Source organism: Saimiri boliviensis, chromosome 5, assembly GCF_048565385.1.
Source record: "Saimiri boliviensis isolate mSaiBol1 chromosome 5, mSaiBol1.pri, whole genome shotgun sequence".
In the NCBI taxonomy this organism is placed as follows: Eukaryota; Metazoa; Chordata; class Mammalia; order Primates; family Cebidae; genus Saimiri; species Saimiri boliviensis.
This window is the reverse complement of record NC_133453.1, coordinates 4,418,613-4,429,630: the sequence shown is the minus strand read 5'-3', so window position 1 is coordinate 4,429,630 and position 11,018 is coordinate 4,418,613.

Genomic DNA, 11,018 nt, shown 5'->3' with positions numbered 1-11,018 from the left:
ATTATATTGAAATATGTAGTTTATCAGGAACACTTCTCCCACATTGGCTCAACGAATCCCTTTTCAAATGAGAAAACTGAAACTGAGGTTAAGTTTCTTCAGCACTGTACAGATTTTCAATGCCCAATTTGAGATTCAAACCCAATCTGTCTGACTCGAAGGCTGCTGCCTTTTCCCGCTAAATTCAGACTCTGTGCAGCACGCCAAAGCTGTTGCCAATTTCTAAACCCACCTCTTGCCATTTTCTTCCCTATTGCTGAAAATGCCTTCCTGGGCCCACAACACTGCTGTTTCGCTTTTTAGTTACTATCAAGAGGACTTGCGCACAAGGCATGCTAGGCTATCATGGCTAGGATCCAAACCACACAGGCTATAGAGAGAAATCAGACAAGACTGGAGGAAGCCAGGAAGACCCTTTAACAGCACCCAAGTTACCTCTTGAATGCTTTGCTGCTTAGAAATTTCTTCTGCAGCAAATCATCTCTCCCAATTTCATCTCTCTCAAGTTCAAAGTTCCACAAATTTCTAGGGTAGGGCAAAATGCCATCAGTCTCTTTGCTAAAATGTAACAAGAGTCACCTTTGCTCCAGTTCCTCAACTTGCTCAACAAGTTCCTCATCTCGCTCTGAGACCACCTCAGACTGGACTTTATTGTCCATGTCATTATCAGCATTTTGGGCAAAGCCATTCAACAAGTCCCTGGGGAGTCCCCAGGGTGGCAGGTCAGCAAGTCAGGGTGGTCATGGTTGCTGAAGTCACCCATACAGCAGCAGCAAAGGTGAGGCCACCTGTGATGAGATGGAGTCCGTATCACAGGTCCCACTCAGAGGCTTCATCCTAAGCTGCAGGGTCACGTGGGTTTTTTAGCCCATGATCATTGGAGAAAAGAAGCTGACAAAGATCCCAGGCTGAGTCATCCCGGCCCACTGATAACTGAAAGAACTTCCTGCAGCTTTCAGAGGGAGCACAGATATCCTCAGCTAAGGGCTCATTTCAAAAGTACCAGCCATTTTCCGCAAGCCTCCTGTCTCTAACCCTCCCATCCTATTCTGTTTGAGTCCCTGACTCCTGTGTCACAGCCTATGAATCTGCATAGATCCTCATCGGCTGCCATTTCTTTACCCCTGGTTACCACAAAAGCAGTAAATGTGAGCAGGGTGGTGTACCTAGCACATGACCCTTAGTTATTATTTTCCTCCCCTTTAGGATTACTGCATACCCAGTGGACAGGATGATTGCTCAATGCTCTGCCTTTGGGATGTCCTTTCCTTCTCTGCTGTCCTTCAGGGTAACCTGAGCGAGGGCCTACCATGCCATTGGTCACCTGTCACATGGTGCTGGCAAGTCCTGCCTTCACTCCCCTGAATGGCGGAGTGATGCTAGCACACCTGACGTGTGACTGGGTGGGCTGGGTCACACCTGACTTGTGACCGGGTGGGCTGGGTCACACCTGGCTTGTGACCGGGTGGGCTGGGTCACACCTGGCTTGTGACTGGGTGGGCTGGGTCACACCTGACTTGTGACTAGGTGGGCTGGGTCACACCTGACTTGTGACCGGGTGAGCTGGGTCACATCTGGCTTGTGACCGGGTGAGCTGGGTCACACCTGACTTGTGACTGGGTGAGCTGGGTCACACCTGACTTGTGACTGGGTGGGCTGGGTCACACCTGACTTGTGACCGGGTGGACTGGGTCACATCTGGCTTGTGACCGGGTGGGCTGGGTCACACCTGACTTGTGACCAGGTGGGCTGGGTCACATCTGGCTTGTGACCGGGTGGGCTGGGTCACACCTGACTTGTGACCGGGTGGGCTGGGTCACACCTGACTTGTGACCGGGTGGGCTGGGTCACACCTGGCTTGTGACCGGGTGGGCTGGGTCACACCTGATGTGTGACTAGGTGGGCTGGGTCACATCTGGCTTGTGACTGGTAACCTAAGTGGTGTTGAGAGGGGAGACTCTCCTCACTTCCTTTAGCTTCCCGGTCTCCACCTTCCCCATTCCCTCCCCTCCAGATGGGAAGGAGGGTGAAAAAGAAATAAAATACTAAAGAGCTTGAATCTGTGGTCAGGCCACTTGCTAATGCCACTGACCAGGCCATAAAGAGGCCCAAGGATGGGGAAAATGACTCGACTCCCTTTTCCGTTCCCAGTGTCTCTGCTATCTATAATCCTTGAAAGAGTTGCAAATGAATGTTATCACTACTGGCCAGAGCCCTGCACTGGGTTCCGTTCCCCACATTTGCACGACCCAGGCTCCCTCCTGGCAACACCTCTGCCAACTCATAATTTACTGCCTTCGCCTTGTCTCTGTAAGCCCCTCCCCTGCCTGTTCCTGCTCACACTGCGTATGAATTAGCAAATCAATGAAGCCAAAAGATTGTAAGGTCAGATGTCCAACCAATGGATAATGACATAGTTTTGCCTCAGTTTCCCCTTTAGGGTTGTGAGCCTATAAAAGGGGAAAGAAGCTGCTTCTCTGAGAGCTCAGTGAATGAGCTCCCGGCCAAATAAAAAGCCACTTCCTGTGTGTGAGGGGGAAAATAGGGGAGGGACAACAGGGGATGGGGAGATGGGGAGAGATAGCATGGGGAGAAATGCCAGATATAGGTGATGGGGAGGAAGGCAGCAAATCACACCGCCATGTGTGTACCTATGCAACAATCTTGCATGTTCTTCACATGTACCCCCAAACCCAAAATGCAGTAATAAATAAATAAATAAATACAAAGCCATTTCCTTCCTCGGTTTGGTGTTGGAGAGCTTTGCTTCTGACCGCTCCTGCTTCAGTGTGACCTCTCATGCATGTCAGGAGCTGTTTCCTTAAGGAGAGTCCTGCATGCTCAAGGAAATGTGGATTAGCTCCAAAATCCTGAGGAACTCTGCCATGACCCTGCCAGTCAGGATCTGTCATAGGTTCACCCAGCTTCCTCACATCCTTGAAGAATTTGAGGTTTCTGTGGGCTGGATCTCAGAGCCATATATAAGACCCACAGCAGGTCCCCATGTGCTAATTTTGTATGTGTGCCTTAAAATAAACTACAGAAGCTTTAAAGAAAACAAAGAAATTGCAGTAATAATTTTATTTTTAAATACAAAGCCTGAAGTTTACAAAGTTAATTTTTAAAGAAATGAAAGCAGCAGTTAAGCAACCTAAAAAGTTTCTAAATTTAAAAAGTGAAATGCAGTAGCATGAACCGAGGGTATGGACGAGAAGGAGCTATTCCAAAGGGTTCAAAGGTTATGAAAATAAAATTTCTAAAGGATTCAAGGGGAATAAAACAAAACTAGTTTTGAGACTCATGATTATGGAATAAAGCCAAAAAGAACTGAAGATGGAGATACAGTAAGATGACAACTTTGATTCCAGGTCTACTAGACAAAGACGAAAAGGACCCTCTGGATGGTCACAATGGCCCCTTTGACTTCCTGTGTAGGAGGAGACCAGGCAGCATCGAGTTGGCCTCAAATCACACACTTGGCTTCCGGCCTTGCTAAAGCTGAGACGTGGAAGTGGCGGTCTTTATAGCAGAGGCAAGTTTGCCCTCTGCAGGACTCTGGCTCAGAGCCCCCGTTGTCCCTAGAGACACCCTAACGCCCCGCACTGCCCAGCAGGCAGCGGCAGCTGCCCCTTCCCTCCCCGTGCTGTGCACGTGTGCTCAGCAAGAGGCTCTCTGGGTCTGTGAGGGCTGCACACGTGAGCTCACCCAAACCCTGCTCTCAAAGACATCAAGGAATCAGAAGGAATAACAGTTATGTGCAAATGGCCGAAACCCAAATGTCTGCTTTCTTGAGCTCCAGCCTTGAGCTCCCTTTTGCATGGGACGTTGTTATTTTGGCCCCAGTCAATTTTGAGCTCAGCAGTTTCACACTGTGCCCCTTTCTGGTAGTTTTTCTCTAAGTGTGCCAGTGCACAGGAGGCAATGCCTTACGTATGCCACACATCCCTGGAAAAGCCCCCACCAGCCGCCCTTTCACCAGAGTGCTGCCTGGCACCCACCACTAAGTGGTCCTTACTGCTGCTGTTGGGCTCACAGAGCCAGCGTGGAGATTGGCATGCTCATGGCATCAATGCCACTCATGGGGAGAAAGAAGTGGGTTAGGCCCAGAGAACAGGTGGGCTGTGGTGCAGCTGCATGGAGCCTCAGCTGACCTCAGACAAAGTCCTGAGAATGGAAGGGCTTCAGAGTTGGCTCAGTTGAGGGGGCCATGCCTTTGAACCCACCAGTGACCAGTCACTGGACACAGGCTGCCCCCAGGGATGGAGCTCAATCTTGGGTAAGATCTGGGGCCAAGGGTAACACTCAGAGAGGGACTCAGCTGGAAGCCACCAGTAGCCACCATTCCAGGCAGCGAGGGAAATGAGTGTCCCATCGTGAAGGAGGATCCGAACAGCGCACCACAGCACCCACTACCCCCAGCCCCCCTGCTGCTTCATGGCTTTCTCTCTGTACTTGCAGGACACCCCAGGGTCACACCTGTGTCGAGAGGTAGAGCACCCCAGGGTCACACTTGTGTGTGTGTGTGGTGGGTGTTGCTGGGGTAAAAAAGACCTTAACCATAAGTCCCCAATTCAGTGGTATTACCCCTTTATTTTCAGCCCTTAGAAACCACTGTTCTACCTCCTATCCCTATGAATTTGTCTATTTCAGGTTGCTCCCATAAGACAAATTGTGGGTATTTTTCCCTTTCTGACTGGCTTATTTCACTTTCTTCAAGGTTCAGCCAGGTTGTAGGTAGCACACATCAGAACCCTCTACCTTTTTAAGCCTGAATAGTACTCTACCGTGTGGAGTGTGTTTATCCATTCGTCTATTAATATTCAGGGTCCTTCTTAACATAGTAGAGTTTCTCCTGGTCTCTCCTTGTATAAATATATATACCAATTGCTACCAAAAAACACACATTTCCCTTCTCATTTCTGAGTGAACTGTCAGTATCAGAGTGTTCTCAGCAACCAGCTTTTAGAAAATATTCACTGAAGAGCTGACCACTTGCCGAGTCAGCCCCCATGCCATCCCCTCTCCCTGCTTCACACCGTAGCTGCTGTAACACAGTCAAGCCATGCCAGGTGCAGCCATGCTCTTCCTGATTGGAGGAGGCTGTTCACACACCAGAAATACAATGCAAATTAATGGAAAACTTCTTCAAAAGAGGTAAGATTTTGTGTAGTAGGTGACAGTTATATTAGAGAACTTCTGGAATCACAAATTCTGGTAGACCAGTTATCACTGAAAAGGGAAAAGTTAACAAAATTGGTGGCGTCGTCAGTGACTCACAACAAGACATCGTAAACATTTAAGGGATTAAGAAAGGCCTTGGAAAGATGGTTAAATCCCTGGAGGATTCTGACCTCTGTGACTCTCTCTGTGAACTTTCCAGAGAGTCAGATGAGAGGATGTCTCATACTTACCATGCAATGTCGTGATCCCACATGACGTGCAGCCTTAGCCTGGCCCACTAGATATTCTGAAACAGTAATTACATGGCAGGAATTTTCTGCCTTGAGGAGGTGTTAGGGAAAGGTTAGAATACCTTTTCAAAAAAATAAATAAAAAAATTTCTAAACTTCTAATCTTAAAAAAAAAAAAAAAAAAAAAAACTTGCGATAAAATTCAACAATTCAAGGTTCAGCCAGGTTGTAGGCAGCATGCATGGATCAGAATCCTCTACCTTTTAAAGGCTGAATAATACTCTGCTGTGTGGATAGATCATATTTTGTTTATTTATTCATTTATTAATATTCAGGGTCCTTCTTAACACAATGGAGTTTCTCCTGGTCTCACTTGTATAAATATTTATACCAATTGCTACCAAAAAACATACATTTCCCTCCTCATTTCTGAGTAAACTGTCAGTATCAAAGTGTTCCACGCTTATTTATTTTCACACTGTTCTATTTCTAATTGTAAAAAGGCTCATTAAATTAAAAAAGAAAAATATTTAACAAATATATATATATATAAAACACATAGTATATAACATGATTGCTTAACATCTGAATTCAGAAACTAATATCGAAAAAAAAAATGGATGAGACATTCTCAGTGAAGATAGAAATGCTTATTACCATGCCATGATATGTAAGTACTAGGAAGTTTAATAAAATAAGAAAAATAAGAGCTACAAATTTTGGAAATTAATATCAAAATACTATTTATAGCAAAATGATATAATAGTGTACCAACAGATGGTGCTAGGACAACTGATTGATAATTTGGAAAAAAATAAATAAAATTCCTACCTTAAACCTCCCACCAAAAACAAAAATCCACATCTCAAATATTAAAAATTAAATAAAATTAAAATTAAAAATACTACAAGAAAATATGGGTGACAATTCATTATAATGTATAATATTCTGTCATTGCTCCTTCTGTGAAAGGCCCACATGGGACTGGAACGAGACCTGGAGTGCTCTGGGAAATGAAGACGGCTCTGCTCTCACCTTCCCTTCCCTTCTCATCAACCTCACAGCAAGTCCAGGACTTTTGCTGCACAGCTTTCTGGGCTGTTTGCATAACTCACAAGCAGCCTTACTGGATCTCCTAATCCCTGCATGTTTCAACCAAATAAGGCTCTCTTCCAGACCCTAACAAAAAGAAAAGAAGCCTAAACCCTTGGGTGGACACCGATGGCCACTTCTCCCATGGCCCCTCATAAGGTAGGAGGAGGAAACACTCATATCCGGGCAACCCGCCGTGAAGGGTGCATGGCTGGGGACAGATGCCCTCTTACGCCACAGCGGTACTGCGCCCTGATGCTTGAGATATTTGGCAGCCTCTCTTTTTCTCCTTGGCAGGCCTCTGAGAGCTACGGTTGGCCCATTGGTTTTTGAGCCTGAGGATGACCTGAGTGCTGAGAACCCTGGGTCCTCAGTTCACCCACTGGAGGTTTCCCTGGCAGCGGAACCCTGGTGAGCTGTCTCTCAGTTTCAGTTTGTGGTATCCATCTATGAGTCACAGGCTGACATCTCCAAGCATCAGCCGTTCCTAAGCCCTACTGCCTAATATGACAGTAGACATTCAGTTTGCTCCTAGAAGTTAGCAGTTAACCTAGGATTTTGTCCTTTGCTGTGGTTCACTAAGTAAACCCTGGCTCCCGGAGCCCATGTTACTAGAGGAGTGGGGCAGGGATGTCAGGGGACCACTCTCAGAGAAGGGGCACAGGGGCTGAGCAGATGCCCAAACCACATCCACTGTAGTGTTTCTTAACCTGGAATTGAAGATGGCTATGCTTATGCACAGCAGCAGAGATGAACTTTGTAAGGGGAAAACAATTAAAAGGTATGAGTTCAGAAAAATTTAAAACCACATTAGAAAAGGAAAATGATAAGTACTTTAAATTTTGTAATATTGGTAAAAGTAATTCAATCAGTAAAGAAATCTTCGAAATAGAACAATAAATAGGCCAAAAGTAAAACAGGCTGGGCGCAGTGGCTCATGCCTGTAATCCCAGCACTTTGGGAGACTGAGGCGGGGGGATCACCTGAGATCAGGAGTTCAAGACCAGCCTAGCCAACATGGTAAAACCCCATCTCTACTAAAAACATAAATGTTAGCTGGGCGTGTTGGCGGGCACCTATAATCCTAGGTACTGAGAGGCTGAGGCAGGAGAATCGCTTGAACTGGGGAAGCAGAGGTTGCGGTGAGCCAATATCACACCAGTGCACTCCAGCCTGGGTGACAGAGTGAGACTCCATCTCAAAAAAGAAAAAGAAAAAGAAAAGAGAGAGAGAGAGAGAGAGAGAGAGAGAGAGAGAGAGAGAGAGAGAAAGAGCCCAAGCTCTTTATCTGACTTTAGACTGGATTGAATTAAAAAACAGCTGTGTGACTAAGAGCAATTACAAAACCTCTCTGAGCTTCTGTTTCCCCTCTACAAAATGCAAAGCTCCCATCAGTCTGGGAAGAATTAAACATGACACTGAAAGCCAGGCATAGAGCACTCAATCCCTCAATCCCCTCCATCCCAGAGGAGCTATTGTTTCTGTTGCTGTTAGTTTGGGTTTTTGTTGTTGTTGTTGTTTTTGTTTAGAATAAATCCTTTAAAATTTAACTTCACTAGTAATTTTAACCAATCAAAACAATGCAACATCAAATTTCACACATTAAATTAGCAACAAAGATTTAGTAAAATAAACATAGTTTTAGATGAGAGATGAGACCATTAGTGGGTCAGATGGGGTGGCTCACACCTGTGAGCCCAGCACTTTGGGAGGCCAAGGTGGGTGGATCACTTGAGGCCTGGAGTTCAAGACAGACCAGCCTGGCCAATATGGCAAAACCCCGTCTCTACTAAAAATTCAAAAAATTAGCAGGGCATGCTGGCAGGCGCCTGTCATCCTAGCTACTCAGGAGTCTGAAGCACGAGAATTTCTTGAACCCGGGAGGCAGAGGTTGCAGTGAGCTGAGATCGAGCTACTGCACTCTAGCTTAGTTGACAGTGAGACTCTGTCTCAAAACAAAAACATAAAAAATAAAAGACCATTAGTGGGAGTGTAAACTAGCATGGCTCCTCTAGCGGGCAGTTTGATGACGCATCCCAAAAGACTTAAAAACATGAGCCACCTTGGACACGCATTATTTCATGACTTGTAATTTGTCCTGAAGTAACAAAAAGAGAACTGGGTAAACACCTATGCAAATGTCACTCATCACCATATTGTGATAAAAGTGTGCCATCACTGTGTAGTGGAAAAGTAGAAACGACATAGGTGTCCAAGAAAATGGGGCGACGTGACTGTGGTACACGCATACCTATGCAAGACCAGCAGTTTATTAAAACCAGGCTGCAGAATCACACTCAGTCACAGAACCTAATTAGGAAGGATGGCCGAATACTAGACACTGCTGGCCACATTCTTCTTGACATTCTCTCCTACCCACACCCTTGGTTTCCAGAGTCCACCCTCCTGCCCCTGCTTCCTCCCTTCCATTCTTCGTTAAACCTGCTGAAGGCCCCATTCCTGTGTCCATCTCTAAAGGCGGATGGTCCCCAGTGGCCCTTGCTTCTCTTTCCCCACTATATGTTTTCTCTGGGTGACAGCATTTGAATTCAAGGCTTCAATGTTGTAGTGATTCCTCCCAAATCTCTAGCATCCAACCAACCTTCTCCCCCTGCTTCGATGCACGGGTCTAATGGCTGGCTAATTAGCTTATACCCCATAAGGACTCAAAAGCAGGGTTCATTATTTTCTCGACCACTGTAGAGCTCATCATGTGTTTCCTGCCTCAGGAATGGTTCCACCATGCACCATACAGCTGGGCACCTTCGTTGCTCAGCCCTCTCCCCATCAGCCACAGCCAGCCAGCCACCAGCCCTGATCCCCTCATTGACTCATTCCCACGTCTTCAATTCCCCACTCCTTCCTGTGCCAGGGCCACAGTTCCGAGGAGAGCCTTCACATCTCTCTTTGTAGACTGTTCACAGCCTCCCTGCTCCATTTGACATAATAATAGTTCATTATAACAAAAAATGGGGGTTAGATTGTCCTGGATTCTGAAATATAATCATGTCCTCTGCATGCCTAAACAATTAGTCAATGTTCCTCCCTCTGTGCTGGCTTAAACTCCTGGCTGGATGCGGTGCTTCATGCCTCTAATCCTAGCACTTTGGGAGGCTGAGTTGGGCAGATCACAAGGTCAAGAGATAGAGACCATCCTGGCCCACGTGGTGAAAACTACTGAAAATACAAAAATTAGCTGGATATGGTAGTGCATGCCTGTAGTCCCAGCTACTCAGGAGGCTGAGGCAGGAAAATCACTCTAACCCAGGAGGCAGAGGTTTCAGTGAGCCAAGATCGTGCCACTGCACTCCGGCCTGGCAGCAGAGCGAGACTCCATCTCAAAAAAAAACCAAAACATAAACTCCTTTGCATGACAGACAGGGCCCTTTAAGACCTGTTCGTCACCTGTCAGTCCAGCCTCGTCTCCACCATCTCAGGAAGGGCCAGCACTTCTCTGCAGAGACTCCAGGTGTTTGCATGTGCCCAGGCACTCACCATACAGAAACATCTCATCCTTCCAGCCCCACTGAAATGCCAGCCCCGCCGTGTAGTCTCCCCAGGTGCTGTTGAGTGACTTGAATGTTTTTCTCCTCAACTCCCAGTCTTCATCCTCACCTCCGTCAGAACAAATACCATCCTGTCTTTAGTTGTCTGTGCGTCTGTCTCTAAATGCTATTTAAGAGCAAGGGCCAAGCCTTCCCATTTTCTTATCCTCACTGCTTTTCCCAGTACCTGGTTCACAGAAGGCCTCTCAACGGCATGCCTGCCTTCATCAAAGCTCCTGTCATTTTGCACAGCAGTCATTGTTTATACATCTGTTTCCCCTGCTAGGCCAGATAGACAAAACTCTAATGCTTTTATCCTTGTGCGTGCACATCCCATAGTACAGACCACTGCTTGCTAACCACACACCAACATGGTGATCAGATATCAAAACTCACATACACGCCTCTGCTAGCATGAGTGTTCTTGGGTCTGCTTGGATTTTTAAATTACCAGATAGAATGACGACCAGTATAGGCCAACTCTCCAAGGTCAGTTTGAACTGAAGGACTTGGCCTGAAGCTTTCCTTCTAGAAGCTCCTTCCTTCAGGGTCTCCATTTATGGAAGCCCCCTCAGCATCTGGTGCCTGTTAAAGCTTGGTCTCCTCTTTCCTTGTGGCCGTGGTTCAGCAGCAAATCCAGAACGTGCACTTGCATTGTGTCGAGGACTCTGCTTATTCTTCATAGGAAAAGCCTACTTAACACGACTGGACCTTCAGACAGCTCTGGCCACTCTTATGCCCAGACACATGTGTATTCACTATCACACCTAGGCCTGTCATCTGTATGGTCTTTCTGTCAGGTCACATTCAATGATCTTTCGGTCAAGGGCAAGGGTGCTTATTCCCAGGCCAGATCAAGCTTTGCACAGCCCTCTACAGAAGACCAGACATAGAAACATGTACTTGGAGGTGCATTTAACTCAGTGCCTCTAAACCAGAGATTGCAAACGGGTGGCTCAAGGGCCAGATT